This window comes from Amblyomma americanum, chromosome 3, assembly GCF_052857255.1.
Source record: "Amblyomma americanum isolate KBUSLIRL-KWMA chromosome 3, ASM5285725v1, whole genome shotgun sequence".
Lineage (NCBI taxonomy): Eukaryota > Metazoa > Arthropoda > Arachnida > Ixodida > Ixodidae > Amblyomma > Amblyomma americanum.
Genome location: NC_135499.1, coordinates 108,350,868 through 108,373,583, shown reverse-complemented (window position 1 = coordinate 108,373,583; position 22,716 = coordinate 108,350,868). Strand labels below are relative to the sequence as shown.

General features: G+C 49.0%; 2 non-coding genes and 2 pseudogenes across 2 annotated transcripts; all 4 read left to right on the top strand.

The window, feature by feature from the left end:
* Positions 1 to 260: 260 nt before the first annotated feature.
* Positions 261 to 1,589, top strand: LOC144123217 (uncharacterized; annotated as a pseudogene).
* Positions 1,590 to 11,701: 10,112 nt separating this feature from the next.
* On the top strand, positions 11,702 to 11,773 carry TRNAM-CAU (transfer RNA methionine (anticodon CAU)). Its single transcript has one exon. It is a non-coding gene; the product is annotated as a tRNA-Met (tRNA).
* A 154-nt stretch (positions 11,774 to 11,927) lies between these two features.
* LOC144123962 (uncharacterized) lies at positions 11,928 to 13,118 on the top strand (annotated as a pseudogene).
* A 4,102-nt stretch (positions 13,119 to 17,220) lies between these two features.
* On the top strand, positions 17,221 to 17,292 carry TRNAM-CAU (transfer RNA methionine (anticodon CAU)). Its single transcript has one exon. It is a non-coding gene; the product is annotated as a tRNA-Met (tRNA).
* Positions 17,293 to 22,716: the final 5,424 nt, after the last annotated feature.

Sequence of the window (22,716 nt, the reverse complement as noted above, 5' to 3'; positions counted from 1 at the left end):
CTTTCAATCGCGTCCATCACGACACACTTTTCAGCATATTGGAATATGTAAAGTTGGGCTCAGTGATTTCGGATGGTGTGAGAATGGCATACAAGGGGTGTTTCGCCAATATTGTATTCAACAAAGAACTCACCGATAGTATCGAAATCCATTCCTCTGTCAGACAAGGGTGCCCCTTATCCCCCTTGCTATTTGCCATCTATCTGGAGCCGTTTTGCTTGAAAGTACTGTACAAGGAAAGGGTTAGAGGCTTCCAGTTAATGTCAACAGAAGTGAAGGTGCTTTCGTATGCTGATGATATTGCTATTATTTGCAAGGACAAAGAAAGTGTCAAGGAGGCCCTGAACGATGCCACAGCATACTGCAGATGTACCGGCAGTGTTATAAACTGGAACAAATGCCTGGGTTTCTGGCAGGGGAGTGGGAAGACTCTCCTTCCGTATTACAAAGTGTTCAGTGGTCAGACGTGCCTACATAGTATCTAGGCGTACCAATTCAGCACTACAAGGACACGACACAGTATTGGCGAGAAGAAACTGAGCATGTGCGTTCGAAAACAACTAAAGGGGGTGGTAGGGATTTTTCCATTTTTGCTCGCGCAACAGTGTGTAACCTTTTCCTTGTCGCGAAAGTATGGTACGTGCTGCAGGCGATGTTCATGACAAGAATGTGTGTTCAGAAGCTGCACAGAGTGTTAGCTGTGTATGTGTGGGGATCAATATGGGAGCGCACGAGCCTGAACAACTGGTTTCGCTCAGTGCAGAATGGTGGTTTGGGTCTTGTACATTTGTTTTTAAGGCAAGTTGTCTCGAGATTCATTTTCCTGCGAGACCAAAAGGATCCCTTTTTGAGGACAGTGATGCAAGTGCGGCTGCAAAACTTTTTACCTGAATTTCTGGTTTGTACGCAAGGGTTTCATCGTCGAGGTGTGCAGGGGTATTTGCGTGAAGTGGTTGGAGCCTTTCAAATATTGAAAGTGCGATTCTCGATGCAGTACCTTAGTGGCGTAAAACGTAGGCGGCTCTTTGCGGACCTGTCAGATTTGATGTTACCAGTGCCAATTTATCGCTTACTGAATGGTGATGGTCAGGGTGATGATGTTCTTAAAAGAGTGAAGAAGATGGCCGTGTGGCCATCGGAGAAAACTTTCTTTTTCCACTTACATAGTGGCACACTGCCATGAAGCCATGGTCGGAAGAGAAGGGGATATATGTCCCATGGGGCACAAACTGTTTAATATGCTGCAACAGAAACTGTAGACCATATATTCTTGGACTGTTGGGATGCAGTCTTTCTTTGGGGCATCCTGCAAAACGCTAAAGAAAGACCTTCCAATAACGCCGTATGGCATCCGTTTTTTGCCAGTTAATAACGAAGACGGCGCACCGTATGATTTGTTTATGCTGTTGGCACTGCATGGTGTATGGAAGACACGAATGGGTGTCCATCATGCAGATCAAAATGTGCGACCCGCTAGAGAGTACTTTGTGGAGAGTATTGCTTACCTAAGAGATGCGTATAAGGAAAAAGTTCATAAACCAGAATGGTAAACTCTGTTGAATGACCTTGTTGCCCTGAAACAGTTTTAACCTACGAGTGCTGTCTTTGTTCAGATAGCACCTTTTAACGTGTTGTATTTGTTTTTAATGCCTAGTAGGCAATAAAGAAAAAAAAAGCAGAGTGGCGCAGTGGAAGCGTGCTGGGCCCATAACCCTGAGGTCCGTGGGTCGGAACCACGCTCTGCTATAGTTTTTTTTCTTCTATCCTTTTTTTTTCAAGAGTAAGATTTAATCTGTACAACAATTTTCCTTCTAATATAGGCTACGTTACGAGCAGCGCAGTCAGCAGAGTGGCGCATCATTCTACTTCCGGCAACCGTTCGGTGCGGACGCAGGATCATGAGCTCCGGCGGAGCGGCGACAGCGGCCCTTGCTGGCCGCGGAAACAGGATCGAGGGAAACGAAGATACGGATTATCACGTGATCTTGCCACAGTGGCCTACCGGACGTGTGGTTTTAAACACACTTTTTCTGCACGGTGATGTTCGATTTAGGCCCATTCGGGTCGAGGATTTTCGTGATGGGCTGGCACAGGCTGGTACGCTCCCTGACGGGGTGGATTTGGGGGCGTACCAAATCAATCACGTTTGGGCTGTGACTGTCATGACCGCTGAAGGAGCCAAGAGGCTTCTCGCCTTCAAAGAACTGAAAGTGAAAGGACGGCAATGTCTTATCATCGATCCGGAAGACCAACAAGTCAAGCTACGGCTCCACTGGATGCTGGAAGGCGTGGCCGATGAAGACATCCGGACGGCTTTTGCTGCGTTCGGGAAGGTAACCGAAGTTACACGGGAACGGTGGCGCGTCCAAGGCGTCCACGACAAGGGATCTACAACACGAACTGTGCTCCTAAAACTAAAACCTGGTTTGAAGGTCGACGATCTGCCTCACCATATACGTGTCTCCGGGGAGTTGGCCCTTGTTGTGGCGACGGGGCGACCGATGCAGTGCTTCCGCTGTCATGGCACGGGCCACGTTCGGCGAGAGTGTAAAATGCCCCGGTGTTCTAAATGCAGGCGTTACGGCCACGCCGACAGCGACTGCGTCCGCACATGCGCAGTGGCAACCGTGCTGGAAATGGGGGTCGACACGACGGAGCACATTATGGACGTCGCCGAGACAGAAGAGGCGGCAAATGGAACCGACGTGACGACGACACCGGAGGTGACGACGGAGTCTTCGGGGCACCCGAGCGGCGACGGAAACACGGCCAGCGGCGGTGGGAAGTAACCGGGGACGGTAATTCCTGCTGGGACAAATGAAGCGTAGTCCAGAGACGGGACCAGTCATCCGGCTAAAAATGTCGACCAACCACCAACCAGCGAGGAACAGATGGACCAGTGCGGCGCCCGTGTGACGACCGTCGCCGCCCCAGCCAAGCGACCTCACGACCTGACCGACAACGAAGAGGACAAGCCCGCAGCTGGCGGCATTGAGGAGCCGCCAGCAAAAGCCGCCCAGTCCAGGCGATCAACACTCAAGCCAACGCCCAACCTTGCGGCACGCAAGCGGGTCGCCGAGAAGGCGCCTCCCCTGCCTCCGCAGCAAAACCAGACATCCGCTCCTGACGGCTCCGGTGGTGGCAACGGCGTCTAGCTTCATGCTAGACGTTAAAGGTTTGCACTGTGCTCTCGGCGTCTTCACACGTTTTAAATATGGCTTCTGCTACCTCCTTGACTTTTTCAACGCTCAATGTCAGAGGTTTTGCCGCTAAGAGGAAGCAGAGCCAAGTGCACCGCATGTTAACAGATTATAATATCGATCTGCTTGCTATTCAGGAAACGAAAGTGGAAGGGGAACAAGACACCGAGAGCATTGTGCACCGTTTTACGTCAAGATTCTATGCGGTCGTGAGCCATGCCGTCGGCACATCTGCCGGATGCATTGTGTTTATAAGAAAGCTGCCTAGCCTCGATGTGCAGGCGTACACATCGTGCCCTTCGGGTCGTTGTGTAGTAGTGGATTTTGCCTTCGCCTGCTCTGAATGGCGACTAATTTGCGTTTACGCACCTAACGTGGGCGAGGATAGGGTAGCTTTTTTTGAGAGCACTCAGCGTTTCTTAAGCACAAAAAAACGCATGGTGTTGTTAGGAGATTTTAATTGTATCTTGAGCGCGGCTGACAGAACCAGCACGCGGTCCCACCGCGATGAAAGCACAGAACTTCTCCGTCGCTTGATCGATAAGTTTGCATTGGAGGACGTAACTGAATGTGTGGTATAAAAGCACGGCATGATGTTCACGCACTTCCAACGAAGTAGCCAAGTGCGTGAACATCATGCACTTCCAACGAAGTAGCCACAGAGGAAGACGACGCTGCTCGATCTGTTGTCACCTCAGCTCAGTAATTTTGCCTTTTTTTCAAGTTATTAACTAGGTTATTTCCATCCTTGGAAGACGGGCGCGTCTTTAAGGCGGTACTGTCTCTACGGGAAGGGTACGGCAGCTCCGGCGCCGGTATCCTTAAAGGGACAGCGCCATCGGAAGGAGCCCAGTGGGGCGGAGGCGGCCATGGCATCACATGGCGGGGATCTGCCAGTCATCAGGGACGTCCAGCAGTGCAGTGCGTCATCATCGCTCAGTGGGGACGACTCAACTATCGTCGCCTCTGACGAGGAAGTGGCTGACATGGCGGAAATGGACAACGATGGCTTCAAAGTGGTGAGTCACCGGACAGTCGGCATCCCAGTGATAGTTCAGCCGAAAGAGAAAGGTGTTGACTTCAGAGAGTGGAACCCTATCAGGCTGTTCGATGATATTAAAGTACTGCTGGGATCTGCTCCGATTCGCAGTTGCTTCACAACGCAAGGGGATCTTCATCTAGATATCTCAACGGAAGAGCAAGTAGACATTCTTCTGCGATGCTCTCAGATCGGTGGCATACGAGTTCAAGCCCGGTTGCCACACTCCTACATGACTAACACATGTGTTATAAGGGGAGGACCAGTGTGGTATTCGGAAAGTGCCCTTCTTGACTACTTGAAACCGCAAGGTGTTCTGCACGTGCGAAGGTTAATGCGCCGGGTGGAGCCTTGAGAACAATAATGGGCAGCGAAGCCTACAAACTCTATTGTGCTAGCGTTTGCTCCCAACACGGAGCGCCCTGGAATAATTGACCTTGGTTTCACCAAACATGCAGTCCACGAGTTCGTTGAAACTCCTCCCCGGTGCTTCAGGTGCCAACGCTTTGGACATGTAGCGAGAGATTGCAACAAAGATCAACGTTGCAAGCGGTGTGGTGGTGGCCATAATTACAAAGAGTGCAAGGCAGATTTTGCTTGCGCTAATAGTGGAGGTGACCATCCAGCAAGTTTTAGTGGCTGCACATTCCGTGTAAGCGCCTTACACCGTCGCAAGTCCTTCATTAGTGGCCCCAAACCACAACCTATTGAGAAGCCGGTACATGGAAGTGAAGAGTTCCCTGCGCTCGAGTCGGAAGCTCGGGACGTGATAGCAATCGACGTCGCTGCACGACCTGATCCGAGCAAGTCGGCAACGGCCTCCGAGGGTGAGCTGGCTGTTCGATCTGCTTCTGCAAAAAGTGTCCATGTTCCTCAGCGACCAGATCACAGCAAAACTCGACAGCATGGAGGACATCCCCTTGCCTTAAAAGAGATGCAGACACCAGCTACCGTGGCCAAGAGTGGGTCCCGGTCCCCGTCTTTTGTCGAAGTGGTGCGCCAGTGCGTGCAGCAAATAAGGAGCTCAAAAGCCAGAATCTCTCCGACCTTCTACGCGTTTTGTTTGATGTCCTGCGTTCATATAGCCAAGCGATGCAGCCTGGCACTTTGAAGAACTTTATACAGCTGGTGCTTTCCATTGAGACCTTGATCACCGCCTTCGCAGAGAACTTCAACTCCTAGATGGCTAGTTTTCTTCAACCGGTTGCAACTAAAAACCCTAGAAAAGTGCCGTTTATCATGCAATGGAACTGCGCTGGGATTATATGTCGATTAGCAGAACTAAAATTGTTCTTGAAAGAGACCTGTGTTCCAGTACTGGCCCTCTCGGAGGCTGGCTTGCCAGGCGGGAGGTCTTTGCCGGGATACGTCGCCCACAAGAATTGCAGCATAAAGTCTTTTCCCGCTGGAAGTGCCGCCCTTTACATACGAAGGGAGATTACTCATGTGGCTTTGAACGTCACCGATCTTTGTACCAACAGTATTGAGGTAGTGGCTGTGAGGATTCGGCTCGCCTTCCGAACTCTGTCCATTGCATCAGTATACGTGTTTCCGCGGAAGAAGGTCGATATGGCTTTGTTCCTCCAGCAACTTTGTGACCGCTGCCCAGCACCCAGAATCATCTGCGGTGACTTCAACGCCCACCACCCTGCCTGGGGTGACAGGAACACAGATCCTCGCGGACGCCAACTTGTAGAAGTCATCGACAGTTTGGACCTGTGCGTGGCCAATGACGGAAGTCCCACTTTCTTTCGGCCTCGAACCTCACCCACATCTATAGATCTAACCTTACATTCACCTGACATCCGTGTGCAGTGGTCAACTAGAGCTGACCGAATGGGAAGTGATCACTACCCGATATTTGTGTTTACTGCCGACTTCCATCTGCGTGGTCCTAAAATTTGCCATGTTGTTAATTGGGACAAACACAGGGAGCACTTAGCCCGTGTTTCCGGTGATGTGACAGACAAAATAATTTATGCTAAGATGGCTGCTACCACGGCGCTCAAGCTACCTGATCATTTTCCGACTCCGGATTTAAAACTCAGGAACCTCTGCGCAGCGCGCAGAAGGGCGGAGCGACAACTGTTGCGGAAGAAGGACGACAGAGCCTTGAAGACAACTTTCAACAGGCTCAACTCTGCCATTAGGCGTCATGCGAACAGGCTCTGTAGGTCCCAGTGGGCATCCTTTTGCGCTAGTTTGACTGTTTTCTCACCGATAACGAGAATTTGGCGTGTCGTTGGCAGTCTTGCTGGTGGCTCTCGTCCGAGTAAACCTTTCGAGGCGCTTGCATTGCGCACGCAGAAACATCTCGTGTGCTTGGCAGAGGAATTTGCGGATGCATTTGTAAATTCCAGACCAGGCATTCATCCCTGCGCTCTGCCTGCTACGTCTCCGTCTGTTATGGACGCCCCGTTCACACTTCGAGAACTACAGACAGCGCTCCGCAGACTGCGGCATCGCTGTGCACCAGGTCCTGACGGCATTACCAATCAAATGTTATAGAACCTGCCTCTCGAACACCGGAAGATGCTCCTAACCTATCTCAATCGAGTGTGGGAATCTGGTGACGTTCCCCCTTCATGGAAGGTGGCTTGTGTAGTCCCACTGCTGAAGGCCAGCAAAGAGATGACAGACGCGGCCTCGTATCGTCCTGTATCGCTGACGTCGTGTGTGGCTAAGCTCATGAAGAAGATGGCAAGTAAGCGTTTGTCTTGGTGGCTTGAGGATAAAAGGGCACTACCAACATGCATGACTGGATTCCGCACAGGCTTAAGCGCCCAAGATGGCGTCCTGGACTTGATAAGCCACATTGAACATCAGAGTGCTTTCGGACTTTCAACACTAGCTATTTTCCTAGACGTATCAAAGGCTTATGATAGCGTCCTCCAGAGCTCAATAGTGAATAGTCTGCAGGTCATAGGCGTACAGGGCTATCTTCTGCGATTCATTCACTCATTTCTCAGTGATCGTAAATTTCGAGTGCGGTTAGGCAGTACAATGAGCTCCGAAAGGGCGGTATCGAGAGGGGTACCTAAGGGTAGTGTCCTGTCTCCAACGCTCTTTAATGTTGTCATGGCTGGTCTTCCCGCAAAAGTGCAAAAACTTTGTAGGCATGTCCATATGTCGATATATGCAGACGACATTTGTCTTTGGTTAACCGGATATCAACACAAACGCTTAGCTCTATTAGCGCGACAGGCCGTGCTTTCAGTTAAAAGCTACCTTCAAGGTGTTGGGTTGACTCTCTCGGTGGAAAAATCTGGCTTCGTCCTGTTTCCAGGTAGGGGACGACGGTATGCGCGGCTGAGCATAGACCTTGATCAGTCTTGCCTTCGTCAGGTTAACCACATACGTTTTTTGGGCGTCACTATTGACTCACGTCTGCAGTGGCGACGAGCTGTGGACTCGATTGTGGCTTCACTATCTTCGCGTCTAAATGTGCTTCGTAGAGTTGCTAGTGAGCAATGGGGAAACCATCTTGCTTCAATGATCAGGCTTCACGATGCCCTGGTGACAAGTCGCATAATGTACCAGCTCCCTTTAATTTCCCCCTCGGTATCGCAGCTGGAACGCCTCGAGGTTTTGCACAGAATGGGACTAAGGAGGGCTCTCGGCGTTCCGCAGGCTGCTCCAAACAATGCAGTACTGTATGAGTCTCAATCGAAACCTCTTCGGCTAGCCACTTCACAAAGACTTTTGCTGCAAATTGGCCGCCTCAGAGAGACTGTTGCCGGGAGAGAGCTTCTACAGCGCCTTCGAAAGAGATCTGAGTCCCGGGCGTACTTGGCTTTCAATACTCTTCGTTCTCTGGGTCTCGACCTTCGAGATCGACCTAAGACATTGAAGCCACCTTGGTGCAGAATCTACATAGCAAAGGCTTCTCTAGCTTTCAATGGGTGCCCTCGCACATAGGTGTCTTAGGCAACGAGATAGCAGACAACCTCGCCCATACAGCTCTCTCCGGGATTCCAGTACATGGAGTCCCTCATGAAGTCAAGCAAATGTTCAGAGAGGTGGTGTAGTGCCACTTCAGTTCTTGTGGAGCTCTCCTCATCAGCCAAGTGTGACCAAGGGTCTGAAAAGTTACCAAGCCACCTTGCTGCACCGCGTTCGCACGGATTCTGCTCGTATGCCGGCGTGGATGTATAAGACTGGCCTAGCGTTGTCACCATTGTGTTCAACGTGTGGTGTGTGTGGTGGCATAGAACATTACCTCTTGTGCTGTACTTTGTACAACGCGGAACGGGCTGTGTTATTCGGATCCCTCAAGAAGGCAGGAGTTCCTCACAGTTCTCTTCAGGACATTGTTTTCCCGCGCGGGAGCCAGTCGAGTAGAAGGGATGGTTCTCGCCTTCTTCTACTTTACCTGCAGGACAAGGATTTGGCATCCACATGGTGACCTCAGGAGTGTCTATTTGGGTTTTTGCGGACAGTGCTTCTGTGATTTCTATTTAGGTGTCGCTACGGTGGAGCAATCGCCGGCAGCAACTGCAAGGCTAATCCCACCGGTAATTTACAACCACTCAACTCAACTCAACGAAGTAGCCATGCCCGCCTTGATAAAATATCTGTATCGGTCGTCCTGTCGCCAAAGTGTCACAGCTACGATGTTGTTCCTGCAACTTTCTCGGACCACTGCTTGGTGAAATGCAGTATAGGCGCGGTAAAACGTAAAAACTCTTTCCAGTTGGATTTCTGGAAATTCAACAATAAGCGTCTGGAAGACGACATTTTCACCGAGTTTGCAGCACAGGAAATTAATAAAATAACCATAAATGACAGTCGAGCAGCTGGAGAAGAATGGGAAAGTTGCAAACAGCAGATAAAAGTGTATGAAATAGAAAGAACCAGCTGCATACGTTTTCAAGTAAGGTTAAGCGAGGCACATTTGAAGTCTTTACTGGCCAAGTTATTAGTTCAGGAATGCAAGGCACCGGGTGTTTTCAGTGAAGACGTCCGAAAAACCAAACAAAAGCTAGAAACGATAGAGAAAGAGCGATATCGCGGCGCACTTGTGCACGCGAGAGCTGAGCAATTCGCCGCGAGCTAAACACCCACCAAAACGGGCGTTAGGAATGGAAAGGGAGCACGCTCGGCGAAACCATGTCGTGGAAATTCAATGGGGCGGTGCCACTGCATCTGACGATGACATCATAGCAAAGGCTTTTTTTTTAGTACTATCAAGCGCTTTTCGCTTCGAGGCATGTTGACATGGGAAGATTTAAGGAGATATTTTAAGGGGCCATGCCACGTATTGATGACGCAGACAGAATTAGATTACAGCTGCCAATTAGCGAACAAGAATTGGAACAGGCTATTGATAAATTAAACTCAGGAAAGTCGGCGTCGCCTGACGGCCTGAGCGCGGCTTTTTATAAAGCTTTCAAGAAGGAACTAGCACCGCTCCCCTCAGTGGTATTTAGTGAAGCGTATGTGTTGCATGCTCTGCCTACATCATATGCATCCTCGCATACTGTGCTCATACCAAAAACCGATCAAACAGAAAAACTCAGACAGGTAACATCGTACGGGCCCATAGCCCTCACAAATGTAACTACAAAATTTACATGAAGGTTCTTGCAGGCAGGCTACAGACCGTAATGCATATAATAGTCGGACCTCACCAAACGTGTGGGATCAAGGGGCGTTCCATTGTTCAGAATATACACTAGGCTAGGTGCGTGCTTGAGTGTTGTGACGCAATATATGCTCGGGTCGCAGTTCTTCAGATTGACCTTGAGAACGCGTTCGACTGTGTGGCGCACGAATTGCTGCTTTGCATTCGACATATTCTACATTACATTAACGTTGGTTCTGTTATCAGAGAGGGTGTGGCCATGGCTTACCGCAACTGCACTACGAGGTTAATAGTAAACAAGACCTCGGGGGCCCCAATTAGTGTGCAGAGATCGGTACGCCAGGGCTGTCATCTCAGCCCCCTGCTGTTTTGTATTTATATTAAAACACTCTGCCTAAACATTATAGGAAATGAGGCTATTCATGGTTTTCGTGTACAGGCATAAGAAGTGAAGCTCTTAGCATACGCAGATGACGTTGCTGTTTTCTGCGTTAACCAAGATAGCATAAGCAGGACAATCGAAGCAGTAAAGGGTTTCAGTGAGGTCACCGGAAGTTTGGTGAATTCGGGCAAGTGGCTGGGATTCTGGCACAGAGAATGGCCGTCAACTCCAGCTATTTTCGCCAGCGTTTCTTGGGTGACAACACCCGTGCAATACCTAGGTGTTTCACTTGAATTTTACAGGGAACTGGGCCTTTTTGGAAAACACAGGTTGAAGAAACGCATGAGACAGCCGAAAAATGGAAAATTGCTAATTAGTCTGTATTTGCAAGAGCAACTGTGTGCAGTTTGTTTTTGGTAAGCAAGCTCTGGTACGTGATGCAAGTACTCCACTGCTCACGGGTAAATGTGCAAAAGCTGCACCGTATTTCCGCTGTCTTTATATGGGCCTCAAAATGGGAGAGGTGCAGCCGGACAAATTTGTTCAGGAGCGTCAAGGTAGGGGGACTTGGTCTGGGGCACTTGTTCATACGGCAGATAGTAAACAAATTTTTGTTTCTCCGAGACGTTAAAGATCCCTTTCTACGTACCGTATGCCAAGTCAGGCTCGGGCGTGCTGTGCCAGATTTCATTGTTGCAACGGAGACTATGACTGGCGGTATTTTTTGTTTTCTTAAAGAGGTTGTGTTTAGCGTCAGGTTTTTGACGGCGAGGTTTTCAAAAAAATTATTTTAATGGTGTTCAGCGGAAAACATTGTACAAGGATGTATGTGACGTGTTTTTGCCGGAACCAATGTACAGGGCAATATGCTCCGGAGGCCCAGGCAGAGATGTCCTGAAACGGGTGAAAAAAATGCAGGCACCACCGGGAACAAAAAATTTCTTCTTCAAGCTTCACACCGGGACCCTGTCTGTAAAATATTTCCAAGAAAAAAAGGGGTTTTTACCTACCTTGGGGATCCAACTGCCTTATATGTAAACAACCAGAAACCATCGACCACGTTTTCTTGCAGTGTTGGGATGGGGTATATTTTTGTGACGTCCTTCAAAGGACCATCAAAAAAGAATTACCATTGGATCCGTATGGAATTCGATTCCTGCCTACAGCAAAAGAAGATGGCATGCCGTTTGATTTAGTAATGCTCGCGGGCCTCCATAGCATATGGCGCTCCCGAATGGCAGGCTTTCGTTGTGACCCGGATGCGCGGCCTGCGCGATTATATTTCCTTCAGACAATGCACAAGTTCATCGAGGTGCTGAAAACCCAAGCATCTCCCCTTTAGTGGCTTTCAAAGCTCCAACCTTTGACGGAACTCAGGGAATTTTAAACTGACAAGGCCTGCCCTCTGGGGGCTGTAGGCTACCTTTTTGTAGTTTGCGTGTCTACCCGTGTATGTTGTTTTGTTGTATTCTGTCGAAGCCCAGCATTAAAAAAAAAGCAGAGTGGCGCAGTGGAAGCGCGCTGGGCCCATAACCCAGAGGTCCGTGGATCGAAACCACGCTCTGCTATGGTTTTTGTCTTCTGTTTCTTCTATCCTTTTTTTCAACAGTAAGATTCAATCTGTACAACAATTTGCCTTCTAATATAGGCTACGTTGCTGTGCAGGGCAATGAGCAGAGTGGCGATATTCGACTTCCGGCCACCGAGCGTGACGGACGTGTGATGACGGGCTCCGTAGGAGCGGCTTCAGCGGCCATGTCTGGCCACGGAAACAAGTTTACTGATGAGGAAAATGCTTATCAGGTTTTTCTGCCACGATTGCCTACAGGGCGATTCGTTGTAAATAGTTTTTTTGCACGCCGATATAAGAGCCCGCCCGTACCGGGTCGAGGATTTCCGGAATACCCTAGCTCAGCACGCGCTGCTCCCCGATGTTATCGCCCTGGGGGCGTATCGGATGAGCCACGTCTGGGCAGTCACTCTCAAGGATTCCGAAGCCCTAACGAAGATGTTGAGCGTCGGTGAAATGCTTGTGAAAGAAAGCCGCTGCCTGGTTATTGAGCCGACCAATCAGGATGTGCGACTGAAGCTGCACTGGCTGCTGCACAACGTACAGGACGACGACGTACGTGCTGCCTTTGCGCCGTACGGGAAAGTCACGGAAATCGCTCGAGAGCGTTGGCGAGTGCGGGGTGTGCTAGAAATGGGATCGACAACGAGGCTCGTCCCACTAAAATTGAAAGCCGGAGTTAAGCTTGACGACTTGCCGCACCAGCTGAACGTTAGCGGTGAGTTGGCGCTGGTCGTCGTATACCAGGCCGGCCCCCGTTATAACTATGCTGTCGCAATACGGGCCACATTCGAAAAGAGTGTCGAGTCCCACGTTGCGGAGCCTGCCGACAATTCGGCCACGAAGACGGCCAATGTGCCCGCACTTATGCGAGCATTGCTGGCCCCGGGACCAGTGAAGACTCGGCTGAGCTGCTAATGGACGAGGCGGACGCGGAGGACGCGGCCCGTGAAACTGGGCAGCCAGCGACACGGGATGGACCTACGTTGACGCGCCTGACGAAGCAAGAGGTGAAGACGTCCACCGCAGTTGCGGCGGACGTACCAGTGCAGCGTGACCTTCCAACAGAACCCGTGAGCACGCAGAAGGAAGCGACGGGAGCTGTTGCTGAATATCCCGATAACGTAGGACCGGACAACAGCGAGGCCATGGATTCCAACCAGGAGGCTGCCGGCCTCATAGCTGGGAAGCGCCCCCACGAGGGAAGCGTCGGTGAAAAGCCACAGGTAGGAGCTGGCGCTGACGAGCCGCCGTCGAAATGCCCGGGAGTTCGGCGCTCGTCTTTGAAACCACGGCCCAACTTTGCGGCCGAGACACGGCAGGCGGAGAAGCCGCCTCCTTAGCGCAGCAATGTGTTTGTGTAAGTGTGTTCCTCTTTTCCGCGGTTGTGGGTGAAAGTACCAAGCAGAGGTAGTTCAAAGGTCTGGAAAGGCTGGCGGAGGACTGCCTAGCGGTTTTCCCGGTGCCTGCAAACGGACTAATGGATTGGCGACGCCGCACAGAGCGCAATGTGAGTCTAGAAGTGTTTCGTCTGTTATGGTGGGCACTGTACATCATATGTCGGCTATTCCTCGCGCATGGCGATGAAACTTGACACAGCTTTGCGCATAGCAACATTGAATGTGAGGGGTCTTGGTGCTCGTAAGCGCCAATGTCAACTTAATCGTCTTCTTGCTGACAATGCGCTGGACATTGTAGCTGTACAGGAGACGAAGATTGACAGTGAGGAGTTTACTGGGCGTATGGTGTTCACCTTTAGTGCGTTCTTTTATATCTGTGTTTGCCATTCTGTTGGCACCTCGGGTGGGTGCGCCCTTTTTCTGCGCAATAATTTAGGCATCAGTGTGGAGTCGATTTTTTCTTGTCCAAGTGGACGCCTTCTTGCAGTTGACTTTTCTTTTTCGAAGTTATACTGGCGCATTATATGCGTGTATTCACCGAACGTTGACTCGGAACGACAAGCATTTTTTAACAGATTGAAGTCTTACATTGTTTGTGATAAAGTGCTGTTGCTTTTTGGCGATTTCAACTGTGTGTGTGCCGCTGCCGATCGAGTGAAGTATCCGCCTGTGCGTTGTAGGAGTGCACAATTATTAAACGCTTTGGTTAATGACAACAACTTAGAGGATATTGGCAGCATATTTACCTGCGGTAATAGACCGCTATACACACACTTTCAACGTGATAGCCATGCCATATTGGATAGCATTTATGCATCTGTTGAACTTGTGCCCCTTTGCACAGGTTACAAAGTTGAACCTGTGGCGTTTAGTGATCATTGTCTTGTGATAGGAGGTTTCGGTGTGAAAGAAAGGTGTACGCGCTTCAACTGGAATCTCTGGAAATTCAATGCCAAACTCTTGGAGGACGAGGGATTTATAAAAGCCATCGTAAAAGAAATGCAGAGGCTGCTCGAGGAGCGGCCCAGTCTTTTTGCCGTTCAGTGGGAAGACTTAAAACAGTGGCTAAAAAGTAAAGCCATAGAAAAGAGTTGCTCCAACCGACACAAAGAAAAACAAAAAAAAAGCAGCGCGCGAGCAACTGCAGTTTTTATTAAGCATGAAAAGCTACGAGCCCGGCAGATATGCAAAAGATATAAGGGATGTGAAAAGCCAGCTTGAAAGACTTGATAGTGAAAGGTATAAAGCAGCAGTTATACGCGCAAGGGCACAAAAACTGTGGGCCGGTGAAACGCCGACAAAGCGAGCCTTAACAGATGGAAAGCGGTACGCTTGACAAAGAAATCTTGCCGATAAGAAATGGTGCTGAAATTTCATGTGATGCCAATGTAATCCAGCAGTGATTTCAAAAGTTCTTCAACGACCTTCTTGGCCAAGCAAGAGAGATTGGTTATGCTTTCTCTTCAGACTTTTTGTCTTTCATGCCAAGACTTGAGGATGATGTAAAGGAGAGCCTTGAGGTACCCATAACTGAGAATGAAATAGAATCTGCAATTGACGACTTACAGACCGGTAAAGCTCCGGGACCTGATGGGCTGGGCGCCGAGTTTTACAGAACATTTAAGCCCATAGTCGCTCAGTTACTGCTAAGAGTGCTGGATGAGGCGTATGAACGTGAGCAAGTACCGCTGTCATTCACCAGATCGCACAGGGTGTTGATCCCAAATTCAGATGACCCAGAGAAGCGTTTGCTGGTGGGGTCCTATCGCCCGATAAGCCTCACCAACTTTGACTACAAGATATTCATGAAGGTCCCAGCTAGGAGATTCCAGAGCGTAATAACAAAATTGGTTGGACCGCACCAGACTTGCGGATTTAAAGGACGCAGCATTGCCACGAATGTACAGGTCGCACGTACTGTATTGGAATGCTGTGATGCGATGGGGGACCACATTGCTATGATGCAGCTGGATTTGGCAAAAGCTTTTGATCGCGTGTCACATGATGTACTTTTTCACATAATAGAGCACGGTAACGTTGGCCGCATTATCATAGAAGGCGTCAGAATGGCATATGCAAACTGTACCACGCGCATTGTTCTAAATGGTGACCTCACAGATAGGCTGGCAGTGCGTTCGTCAGTAAGGCAGGGATGCCCTCTGTCGCCCCTTTTGTTTGCGGTTTACCTAGAGCCACTATGTTTAGCTATTGCCAAAAGTGACCGCATCTCGGGCTTTCGATTGCAGTCGGCACATGTCAAAATCCTCGCTTATGCGGACGATATCGCAGTATTCTGTTCCAATCGAGACAATATTACTGAAGTGATCAGTATCGTTGATAAATTTTGCAAGCAAACGGGGTGTATGATAAACTGGGCAAGAGCTCTGGATTTTGGCACGGTGACTGGGAAACGAGGCCTCATCACTTGTCCCATCTGCGTGGTCATGCCTGCCAACGCAATATCTCGGCGCCCCCTTAACTGTTATCCAGACCCAAGTGAAAGTTGGAACGAGCAATGCTCAAGGGAGAGAGAGAAAGCAGATGCATGGCAAGGCAGGCAGTTATCAATGTTTTCACGCGCCTCCATCTGCAACCTTTTCCTTGTTTCGAAAATGTGGTACATGATGAATGTCCTGTGTGCGAGTCTGGCCAGCATTCAAAAAATGCATCGCGTGTTTGCTGCGTTTATTTGGGCATCAAGCTGGGAGAGAACTAGCCGTACCAATTTGTTTCTTTCGGTAGAACGAGGAGGGCTCGGCCTCGTGCACCTATTCTTGCGCCAAGTTGTGTCGCGTTTTATCTTTCTCCGAGATCCAAGGGATCCTTTTCTGCGGACTGTTATCCAAGTAAGAGACTTCTCCCAGAAATCGTTCACTCATGTTGTGAAGGTATGCGCGGTGCTGTCAATGAGTACATGCGAGAAGTTGTACTTTCTTTTCGACTACTGTACGCGCGTTTTTCACTTGAGTACTTGTGTAATGTTTCCAAAAAAGAGTTGTATAAGAATCTTGTGGAAACAGTGCTGCCGATTCCCATTTATCGTTTACCGCACCGTGGAGGCCCAGGACAAGACGTCTTAAAACGAATTAAAGGAATGCCGGTTAAACCAACCATAAAAACATTCTTCTTTATTTACATTGTAATACACTTCCTGTTAAGACGTGGCTGCATGAAAAGGGGATTTTCGTCTCATGGACGACCAACTGCCTACTATGCAAAAAGCCTGAAACGGTGGAGCACGTGTTTCTTGAATGTTGGGACCCAATTTTTCATTGAGATGTCCTCCAACGAACCGTGAAAAAAGATTTTCCTCTGCATCCATACGGCATCAGGTTTTTGCCGATCACAAACGAAGGAGGAGTGCCATATGATTTAATCATGCTCTTGGGCCTCTACAGCCTTTGGAGGACACGAATGCAAGTGCGACATGCCGATGTTAATGTCCGTTCCGTGCAAGAAAACTTCATCGAAAGTGTTGTGAGCCTGAAAGAAGTGTATCGTGCGCAAGCTGAATCGCCCGAATGGACCGCTGTTCTGGACGACTTAGTTGTCTTGCGAAGATTTTAACCTCTCCCGTGTCAGCCAAGTAGGCTGCTGCTGTTTTTATCATTTCTACTTTTGTTTTAGCATGTAGGAATCGGCTATGAAGAAAAAAAAAGCAGAGGGGCGCAGTGGAAGTATGCTGGGCCCATAACCCATAACCCATAACCCATATCCCATAACCCATATCCCATATCCCATATCCCATATCCCATATCCCATAACCCATAACCCATAACCCATAACCCATAACCCATAACCCATAACCCATAACCCATAACCCATAACCCATAACCCATAACCCATAACCCATATCCCATATCCCATATCCCATATCCCATATCCCATATCCCATATCCCATATCCCATATACCAGAGGTCCGTGGATCGAAACCACGCTCTGCTATTTTTTTGGTTTTTCTTCTATCCTTTTTTTCAACAGTAAGGTTCAATCTGTACTACAATTTGCATTCTAATATAGGCTACGTTGCAGTGCAGCGCAAACAGCAGAGTGGCGCAGTGGAAGCGTGCTGGGCCCATAACCCAGAGGTCCGTGGATCGAAACCACGCTCTGCTATCGTTTTGGCCTTTTTTCCTACCCTCTTTCTTTTTTATATGAACGATGAATCCGTGGCCCCAGTTTTATGGGCACCGCAGCACAGTAGCCTTGCACAGTTTTTCAAACGCATCATGTGGGGCATCAAAACCAGCACAATAATGGGCGGTTTCCTTATACACCCGACAGCGCTGCGCCAGCGTGCGTAAACATGATGGCGTGCTTCTTTTGAGTCCGCTAAGTGCGACGCTAAATGAATACCTATGTAGCAGAAGCCGTTCAATATCTTTTTTTTTTCTATCTCTTGTCTGTTTGACATGATAGCTGTAAACTTTTACCTTGATCTGCCACTGGTTACCCTTATTCCATTCGTACCATTTGGAGGTAAGCAAGGAATCTTCATGCTCAGAGTCGGGTACAGGCCAATTTCGCCTTATATAGACCTTGCCGATGTTGCGTGTTGCTGACACTGATGCAGATCGCCATGTACCAATACTGAAGAACACATGTAGAAAACAGACAGGGTTTGTGAGTTAACAAAGTAAACTTGCGTAAGCGACACCGTGTAGTAATGACACTGCCAAATAAGCACAGAAGCAACCAATCGGGCTAACACTGAAATTTCTGTATTTTTCCTCGTCTGCTCGCCCTGCTGGCATGAAATCTCAGCTTCAGAATGTAAGACTTCAGAGCCTGGCAGAGTACTTTTATTCCAGGTAGAAAGATATTTAATTATGTGCATAGCAAAGGTGTAAGTAGTCTTATGAAATAAATTGCTGTCTACAGATCGAACATTTAGTATAAGCACCCCTTGGATTCAGATTATACATTCTGGAGTTCCAGATCCTGATGCGACACATTGACACTAACAGGCGCCGTTTTGCAGGGCTTGGGATTAATTTTGCCCCTTGGACTTGTTCACCATGCGGTGACACCGCAGTGCAGCAGACCATTTGTGTATTTTGACTTCACTGGTGTCGGCATGTGAACACCAAAGCCAGAGCCACCGCGGCGAGTAGCCCCCTGTACGTGAGCGATTGTCATGTAGCCAACCGGTGCTCGAAACTTCTGGCCTGTAAGCGATGCGTGGAGAGTAGAAAAACAATACCAATGCGCTCAACCTGTCATCCTTCAGGATGTGGACGTCCTCGAAAATGTGCGCTGTAGCGACCACAGAATGGTAACGTCTCGAATTAGCTTAGACTTGAGAAGGGAACGAAAGAAGCTAGTGAAGAAATCAATTAACGAGTTAGCGATAAGAGGGAAAATAGAGGAATTCAGGTTGTCGCTGCAGAACAGATACTCAGCCTTAATTGAGGAAGCCGATCCTGATGTCCATACAATAAACGATAATCTGACAGCCATCATAACGATGTACGCAGTAGAAGTAGGCGGTAGGCCGGTTCGACAAGATACCGGCAAGCTATCTCAGGAGAGGAATGATCTGGTTAAGAAACGCCGAAGCAAGAGGGCGTCTAACCCTACATACAGGATAGAACTAGCATGGTTATCGAAATTAATAAATAAGTGAAAGGGGGGGGGGGGTAGCGACATAAAAAAGTTCAATATGGAGAGGATCGAGCATGCTCTAAAGAACGGCGGTAGCCTGAAAGCGTTGAAGGGGAAACTAGGCATTGGTAAAAATCAGATGTATGCGTTAAGAAACAAGGAGGGCAATGTCATCAGCAATATGGCTAAGATAGTTAAAGTAGCCGAAGAGTTCTACACAAATCTATACAGTTGTGAATGTAATAGCGTTAATGAGAGACAGTAGAGCATAGCAACGCGTCATCCCGCCAGTAGCGAAATAGGAAGTAAAGAAATACTTAGAAGCAATGCAAAGGGGAAAAGCAGCTGGTGAAGATCTGGTAACAGCAGATGTGCTGAAGGACGGAGGGGATATTGTGCTAGAAAAACTATCCACCTTGTATACGCAATGCTTTATGCCCTCGGCCGTACCAGAAGCTTGGAAGAACGCAAACATTATCTGAATTCATAAGAAAGGAGACGCCAAAGACTTGAGAAATTACAGACCGATCAGCTTACTGTCCATTGCCTACAAGGTATTTACTAACTGAATCGCTAATAAAGTCAGGGAAACCTCAGACTTTAATCAACCAAATGATCAGGATATTCAACAATAGACCATATTCACACTATCACTCAGGTGATAGATAAATGTGCTGAATATAACCAACCCCTATATATAGCCTTCTTTGATTACGAGAAAGTATTCCACCCTGTGGAAACCTCAGCTGTCAAACAGGCATTGCGCAATCAAGGTGTAGAAGAGCCTTATGTGAAAATACTGGAAGATATCTGTAGCAACGGCACAGCTGCCATAGCCATCCATAAAGCCAGCAGTAAAATTCCAATAATGAAGGGCGTCAGGCAAGAAGACACGATCTTCCCAATGCTAATCACCGCTTGTTTACAGGAGGTATTCCGAGGCCTGAATTGGGAACAGTTGGATATAAGAGTAAATGGAGAATACCTAATTAATCTGTGATTCGCTGATGACATTGCCTTGCTGAGTCACTCAAGAGAAGAATTTCAAAACATGATCAATGGTTTAGACAGGCAGAGCAAAACGGTGGATTTAAAAATTAACACGCAGCAAACCAAAGTAATGATCAACAGCCTAGCAAGGGAAGAACAGTTCACAATTGGAAGCGAGGTGGTGGAAGTGGTAAAGGAATACTTAGGGCAGGTAGTGACAGCTGATCGGGATTATGAGAGGGAAATAACTGGAAGGATAAGAATGGGGTGCAGAGCATATGGCAGGTTCACTCAGATCATGAATAGCAGTTTACCAATATCCCTCAAGAGAATAGTGTACAACAGCTTTATCTTGCCGGAACTCAGCTACGGGGCAGAAACATGGAGGCTAACGAAAAGGGTTCAGCTTAAGTTAAGAACAGCGCAGCGAGCCATGGAAAGAAAAAATATAGGTGTAACGTTATGAGACCGGAAGCGGGCAGAGTGGGGGAGGGAAGAAACGCTGGTTAATGACATCCTAGTAGAGGAGGAGGAAAAACATTTATTCAGAGCATAAAAACTGGGTGAGTTCAGTACGAGAACCCATTGGTCGCCATCATAATCCGGCCCTCTCAACCAGCGATTTCTGGTCGACGGGGCTGTGGCTATGAAGTGTTGCCTCCCAGCGCTCACAATTCGGATCGGGATTGCTGTCCAAGTCTGGGTTTTCTTGACATTCCCAAACCGCGTGAAAGAGTTTGCCAACTGCTCCACAGAAGGGGCAGGACGAATGGTAGGTGTCTGGGTACCATTTACTCATTAGGTAAGGATTGGGCAGAGTATTAGTTTTAAGTCGCCAGATTATGTGCTCTTCATATTTACTTAGGGCTTTGTGAGGAAGAGGATATTTCCTTCTTGTGATCTTATAGTACTCCGTAATTTATGCGTAGCTTAGTAAGGGTAAGGGGTTGTCAACTGTGTCAAAGAGAGGCTGCGTGCCAGATGCTCGACGGGCAATGAGGCGGCCAACACAGCTGCTCGAGTTCTCCTCATCCTAGTCGAAATAAAGAGGAAGAAATGGGCTTGGGCAGAGTAGTGCGAAGGCAAGAGAACCGCTGGTCCTGAAGGGTAACGGAGCGGATTTCAAGAGAAGGCAAGCGGAGCAGGTGGCGGCAGAAGGTTAGGTGGGCGGATGAAATTAAGAAGTTCGCAGGCATAGGGTGGGGCGCAGCTGGCAAAGGACCGGGTTAATTTGAGAGACATGAGAGAGGCCTTTGGCCTTCAGTGGGTGTAGTCAGGCTGATGGTGATATGCTGAGGCCCCTTAGCACAGGGGGATTTGAACGGGGGCGCAATGTTTTTAGAACGTTGGAAGAAATGATGGAGTTAGTGCAGGTCAGAATAAGTATCGTGAGGAGCAAAACCACAAAACAGGTCGGGATTGAGGCAGGCGACAACACTGGGCGGTTTTTCTCCTCACGATGTCCTACCAACTGGCCTTCAACCAAGCCCGAAGTTACCGATTAAGTATGAAGATTTTTTACGAGGGCCTTTATTCACGCTAAGTCGAGAGAAGTTCGCTTACGAAGCAGTGCGTGCAATAGTGGCGGATGGATCGTTCATATCGGTCTTAATGACAGTTGCGATGTGCGCGCTCTTTAAAAGCTCTGGGTCACTGTCGACACAGTTGCTTCCATCGCCAACGTGTCCGTCGTGTCTTCTGTGCTCGACTCTGATGTCTCTGCTTCTGACGGCGACCTCTCATTGGTCGATTCTGCAGTCCAGTCTGCGGCCGTTTCAGCGGTTGATTCTGTTCCTCGTTCAGTCGACGAAGTGTCCTTGGGCGTACGCATGTCAGACGTGCCTACAGGGCCTTCCGCTGTCGACTCTGACGTCTCTCGTTGTCCCGCTGATGAGTCCGAGGGTGCGCCCGTTGTGGATTCTGTTGTTTCCGGTTCTGTCACCGACGCGTCCGTGGCCGCGTCCACTGTCGATTTTGCTGTTTCTGATTCCATCGTCGACGAGTCCGGGATAGATGCTTCTGCTGATGCCGTCGTGCTTGTCTCTATGCTCGATGTCGCTGATGAATTGGCGGTTGGTTCATCCGATTGAGGCACGCGCGTGGGCTCTTCCGCGCTCATCGTCGAGTTGATGGTTGATTCTTGTTCTGGCAATTCCGTCGTGATTGATTCCATCCTAGATGTTGCTGATGAATCGGTGGTTAGTCCTTCCGAATCAGATGCCTCGGTGACCTCTGCTTCCGACGATGGCAAACTAACAGTTTCCCTCGCTGTAGGCTCGATGGTTATTTCTGAATGAGACGCTTCCGTGATCTCCCCTTCCATCGTTGGTAAACTAATGGTCTCGGTCATTGTAGGCTCCCCCATAGTCGAGGCGCCTACTTCCGTTGCCGGCGGGATGACGGGCGGTGGATTGAGCGTCGGAACCGGGAGAGGCGTTCTGCTGGCGACCTCCGGCAGCACCATTCCGTAGAAATTATCAGAAAATTTCTCTGTGGCCACAGGGGTATCCAGGTACCAGCGGCCTACGTGTAGCAGAAGCATAAGCATGCTCAAGGTCAGCACCGAGAGGACGCCGACCGCTGCCAACTTGGCCGCCAGGTTGAGCTCTTTGTCCTCCTTTATCTCGCCGGGCGACTCCAACTGGAGCGATGGGTCGACCCCTCGTTTCTCGGTCTGCACAGGAAGCATACCTTGCATTGAATAATGAAGTAAACAGTTTGGATCGCCATCTACGACTGCCTAAATATGCTGAGATGGTCTAGATTGCAGCATGAGCGGGGAGACTACGAGGTGTTAAGAATCCTTAAATGGTTATTATGAATATGAATAACAACAAAGCCTTCGGAGTTTTGAGCACGCCATCCCCTCCGAAAAATTTTAAAGTATAAACCAGGTCAGTCATATGCGGCTGCCTTTTCGGGAGAGCTTCAAATCGATTCCTCTCG